Raw genomic sequence first — 6,057 nt, forward strand, 5'->3', positions numbered from 1 at the left:
AAAGAATGGAAAACATGAAGATGGACTGTGTGCAACTGTGTACAACTGTGAAACGTGTACTCATGGAATGTAAATGTTACGCACGAGAAAGAAAAAGGCTGTATGCTGCTGTATAGGACGAGTCAACGTGACTTCATTTGCCACCCATAGTTAATAGTATGAGCTGTGCCAACCAGGTTAACATCCCGAAACTATACATCACATCGCTTATATTTTGATATTCTGAGTGAGAGCAGAACTAGCCCGAGAGTCTGATGTATAATATGTACGTGTCGTGTCAAAATTGTGTGAACTGTCGCAGTTCTCCAAATGCAAACGGAGTCAAGCCAGCTAGAGCAACACTCACACCTCGCACCACTTGGGCTCCATAGGGTTCGAACGCCGCTGCCACCCAGTGAGCAGCCCGTTCATCAAAATGCCGCTCGGCTGATCCCTCGCACTAAGCCTGGGCGCAAAGAGTAACAATGAAGAGCCTGCTGAATCCACTGAGAATCAGTGTTGGGCAAGTTATTCTTCCTTTGTTATTGTCATCTATAATGGTTGGTTATTTGCATAAGACAACGGTTTGATTAGGAAATTATTGTATAAACTATGTGCTTTGATTTAATAAAATGCAACTCAATTTGTAACTTGAGTTACTGATGAAGTAACTGGTATATATTACTGAAATCCTATAAGTAATAAGTTACATTACTGAGTTACTGCTAAAATAATATATTACATGTAATATGTTACTTTGTAATGAGTTACCCCCAACGCTGCTGGGAATCATGCAAGGACTGTGCTGGCAGTTCTTGAATTCACACCATAAAACACCATAAACAGTAATATTTCCGACCAGTGAGGCAGCAGTGTGCCGTAAGGCATCAAGTCTGCCGGAAAACTATAATAATGAGAAGAAGAAGAAGCTGCACCGCGCTGCAGCGTCGGTCAGCGTGATGACGTCATCCGGGATCGCCGTGGTGTTGCCGGAAGCGCCCGGTGGCTTTGGGTGCTGGATGATGACGTTGTTGATTGATGAAGTTTGGTTAGCAACCAAACTTTTTGCAGTGATCACTGCGATGAAATGGTACCTTGTTTTTACGGATGGCAGCTGTCCCGTTGTTGACGTTTGTCGTCGGCATGATTTGTGTGTGTAGATTGAGATGAGACTGGATTACCGTGAGTTTGGCCGCGTCGGCCAAACGGTGATGATTGCCTTGTGTGGCTACTAGATGGCTAGTAGTAGCGTTGGCACTGCTGTAGGTTTGAGCCATGGTTTGGGCATACAGTTGGGAAGGCTTGTGAATCTCCGAGCGAAGACGAGGCGGCAGGTCGGAACGACGGACCGGAGGCTCGTCGGCAGCATTGCATTGCAAGTGAGATGAAACCTGTGTGGGTCCTCGCCGACGCCAAGCAAGTCGTTGCTGTCAGAGAGGTGGAACTGGAACGTGGATTCCATGACAGTCAGGTAAGAGCTGAAGTTTCGTGTTGTCTGTCTTGGAGTGAAACTCAGAATGAGTTTGGTCTTGAGCAAGAGAAAGGATCTTGGTTTGGGGCGTATATATAGGTGGAGCGAATGATTGAATCCGGGCGGAGCAAGGGATTGCCTGATTGAATGATTGACTGAGTGGTTAGTTGTGTCATGGCCTTGTTCCCGAACTTTAGTTATAATGTTCCCAGCTAGCAGATCATGGGCGGGCCGCCGGCGGCAAGCCGGAGACCAATTCGGCGGGCCACCGTCGGCAGCCGCAGCGGCTCCGCTGCGGTCGTGCTAGTCGGTGAAACAGCGGTCCGCCGGGGTGGCTCGCTGGCGGTCCGCTGGCGGCACCAGCGTACACAGCCAGCGGCCCTTGCACGGCACGCTGATGGCATGCCGCTGGTATTGCACCTCCCAGCCCCCATATACATTGTTATGCTAATGCTTGCATGCAGTGCTTCTCCACTGGCAGGGCTCCCTTCCTCTCATACTTAAATATGGTGGTAATTTCTGAGGTAGTCTACTTGGTTAAAAAAGGTTGAGAACCACTTCAATAATGCACATAATTACAATGATTTAAATGATAACATGTGAGTATTCATACAACAATAATAATTTAAAGGAGAACAGATCCGTGAACTTTTTGTTATTTTATTTATGGACATAAGAAATCAATCAAAGGATGATGATTTGACAACTGTGCATTGCAAATAGCAAAAAACTTGACAACTCTGTAGCTATATGTTGCATATTATGTAGGCTATATATTAAAAAAAAACACATCAAGCCAAAAATAATGTATAAAAAAAAACAAAGCAAAGCAAAATCTGCCTTAAATAGTGCAATAGTCAAATAAAACAGTCATAAAGATACAAATAGAAAACAGGCATAAAGTCACGCACAGCAGCACATCATAGATATTCCTTTTCCACCGTGTTCCAAAAAGTAAATTTTATATAAAATTGTGTGTTATTATAGGTGGGTAATTATCAAGGACTGTAATGATTGTAAGTCAATACTAGCAGGGGGAGTCTAGTATATAAATAAACAATAGTCTCAAGATTCAAGCTTACTTAATAGCCATAATGAACATGTTACAAATGAGGAATTTGTCTTTGTGCAGTATGCAGCGCAGCAATACAAATCAGGCAGACAGAAAGGCAATTTTCAAATTAATTTGCATTAAAGTGCAAAGTAACAGACCTTGAAAGTGACATAGTGGAGTCCATGTAAATGTCCGTGGCGTGTAATAAGTCCATAAAATGCCCAGTAAGTCCTTAAGTGATGTGTAATGGTTGTGTCCATGGCCGTGGGATAATAATGTCCATATGAAAGATGTCAAGTGTCTTCAAGTGTCTGTGGGATAAGTCCATGGGGGGCATGGGCTTGTGGAGGGTTTCGGGTCTCATTGAAGAGGCGGATAGCCAAGTCCGAGTCACGAGTGCCTCGAGTCGAGTCACGAGTCCTGGACTTGGACTCCTGGACTCGAGAACACTTGCAGGCAGAGGGAGTCACAGGTCTTTTTCTCTTTGACGGCGTTGCACGTGGTGGACAAGGCCGGCTCCTCCGAAACCCAGCTATGCAGCGGAGAGAGATGGACGAGAGGTGAACAAGAAAGATTGAGGACATGAAGACTAGTCATTACAGTTTGTTGAAGTACAATTTTATATGTATTAAAACAAAAAGGGGGGCGGGGGGCACACACACACATACACATGGAGGCATTGTGACATCACTGATGCAATAATATTTAGTGAGAGCAACACACACACACACACACGGGCGTGCCAATAGGGCAGGCGAGGCCAAGCTATGGCTAAAGAAATAATAATTTTCCATAAGAATATTTATAAAAAATAAAATAGAAACCTTACCTTTAAAACTATCTACGAGGTCTTGAAGTTGCCACTCCGCCAATGTGTCTCTGACAAAGCTGTCCATTGGCCCAACCTGAAACAAACAAAGGGAGCTACATTAGAAAAATAAAATAGCTATTTGAATGCCTTTTATGATGCTGCTAGGAAGGATTTTTGAGCTGATACCTATAACAGACAAATATCTGCTTCTCTTGTCCGATAAGCGATAATAATTTCACATTTTTGTATTTATGCAGCTGCTGGACTCTAGCAGCTTCATATGGCTCATCTCAAGCCTGTTTGGTCCAAAATAGAGCTTGCATCAGTGTGGGGGTAAAAGGAAATAAATAATACAAACGATTTACAGACTAACAGTCACAGACTGTAACGGTCTGTAACGTTAGTTTTGATCTCATCTTACATGGCCGTGCACGCAAACAGAAGAATATGCACGCAGTAAATTAACGTGAGCAGCAACACACTAACAATGGGCTGTACTCTGTAACGTTAGTTTAATCAATTGTCTGTTTATAGCCGCGAAAGCAAACGGAATTATGTACGTTAACGTTAAACGGCCGAATAACACCGTTAAATGGTGTATTGATATATCCAGAATGAGCACAAAATAGATGTTTGCAACCGATGCCTTTTTACGTTTTACTCCAAGAAACGTGGAAGGTTTTTAACAAGATGTAGATGGCCCATGCATTTCTTCACTGGGTAGAGTGGCTAACGCTAGCCTCTGCTACTTGTAGGCCTATGTGTAACACAAAAAGCTGTCTACACAACGTCATTTAACTATTAGCCATCTAACTTGTTGTTATCTGCCTAACCAGCGAAATGGCTAATGGTAAGATCGCAGCAGAGCACAATAGGATTTACAAATATAGCGTTAAATATTCTTACCGATCTGCTTTTCAAAGAGCCCCGAAGTTTTCAGTGTTCTTTGTTGTCGTGCACGTCTTGTTTTTCTTGTGATGAAGTTGCAAGAAGGCAGCGGATGATCGCCACCAACCGGTCTGTTATTGTCCGTATATCGCTTTTATAATCAGTCCTGTGTTTTGTAGATAGGTGAAGACAAGTCATGGTTTAAAACGACTTTTTCAAAGATTGTTGCTATCAGTACTCGGCGCATGTTTGCTTCCTGAAATCCCATTCATAAAATGGCGCCAGGACACACGTAGCCTCAATGGCCTGGACGCAGACACAACGTCACACTACGGCAACGCAAAAGTGCCAAAATTCTTCACTTCCCATCGTCACTCTCAACCCCCCCCCCCCCCCTCCCTCCCAATAATCTTTATTTCAAACTGTTAACATTACACACACAAAAACAACATCAGACAAATGGATACAGATGAGACATGGGGGGGGGATATATAGACTGCAGTGCAGACCTGACCAGTGTAATAAAGTAGAGAGAGAGAGAGAGAGAGAGAGAGAGAGAGAGAGAGAGAGAGAGAGAGAGAGAGAGAGAGAGAGAGAGAGAGAGAGAGAGAGAGAGAGAGAGAGAGAGAGAGAGAGAGAGAGAGAGCCATCATCCTGCATCTGGCTGAAAAATATAACACTGCATACCCAGTGAATAAATGACCCACGTTTATTCTTCTTGGACATCTACCTATTATTATTTGCACTTTATTTATTTATTTATTTATTTATTTATTTATTTATATTCCAGGGACAAAACAATTGTTCCAGAGGTTAAATTAGGCTACAACTGGGTAGACACAGCCCTGTTGTGCCTTAAATTTTGTGTAGGCCTATACAATATTTTGCCAAAAATATGTTGCTATCTTCTATAAACATTCCAAATTTGACATGTTCAAGTAGAAATGCATCAATGCTAGATTATCCATAAATTAAAATTAGGCCAATTATGAGTAATTTTGCAGGGGAAAAAAGTGATCTTTTGTCTCCACATCTGTATTGCAAAATTCATACAGATTCACATTCTACTCCTAAAATGATTTTTTCCCCTTTGTGTACACACACACACACACACACACACACACACACACACACACACACACACACACACACACACACACACACACACACACACACACACACACACACACACACACACACATATATACAGATCCTTTAAAAAAATTGAATATCATGGAAATAACATGGATAACCGTGGACTTCAGCGGATTGTCAAGCAAAGACGATTCAAAAAATTTGGCAGAGATTCAGAGGGAGTGGACTGAGGCTGGAGTCAGTCATAACTGAGAAGTAACTGCTGATTTTCTTCACACTATAATACTTTCTTGAAATACTGTATTGGGGGTCTTCTGGAGCTGTAGGCCAAAATTATGAAAAATGAAACAAATAAAGGCTAGAAATATTTCACTTTGTGTGTAATGAATCTATAATCTATGAAAGTTTCACTTTTTGAAAGGAATTATGGAAGAAAACTTTCCATGATATTCAAATTTTTGGGAAAGGATCTGTGTGTGTATATACATAGCCTACTTATAGTGATCAACTGCTTATATTGATCAAAAACCTTGGTCCTGAATTATTCCATGCTGTTATGAATAATTTGCTTATAGTGATCAATACTCTGCTTACAGTGATCATTTTGGGCCTTGTCCCACCTGAGAACAATGGATTTTTTTTTTTTATTACAGTAATTTTATTTATTTACTTACAAACTGCCAGAAATGAGCTTTTTGATTAAAAAAAATCTACAGAGGTTCTCAAAGTGGGGTCCAGGTACCCCCAGGGGTCCTTGAG

General features: G+C 41.9%; 1 long non-coding RNA gene across 1 annotated transcript; it reads right to left on the reverse strand.

Moving 5' to 3' along the window:
- Positions 1-2,146: 2,146 nt before the first annotated feature.
- Positions 2,147-4,457, reverse strand: LOC310774378. The gene is made up of 3 exons (XR_014552596.1): positions 4,222-4,457; positions 3,334-3,409; positions 2,147-3,036 (listed from the first exon to the last, which is right to left on the reverse strand). It is a non-coding gene; the product is annotated as an uncharacterized lncRNA (long non-coding RNA).
- Positions 4,458-6,057: the final 1,600 nt, after the last annotated feature.

The sequence above is a fragment of the Poromitra crassiceps genome (assembly GCF_964638095.1).
Source record: "Poromitra crassiceps genome assembly, chromosome: 3".
NCBI classification, from domain to species: Eukaryota; Metazoa; Chordata; class Actinopteri; order Beryciformes; family Melamphaidae; genus Poromitra; species Poromitra crassiceps.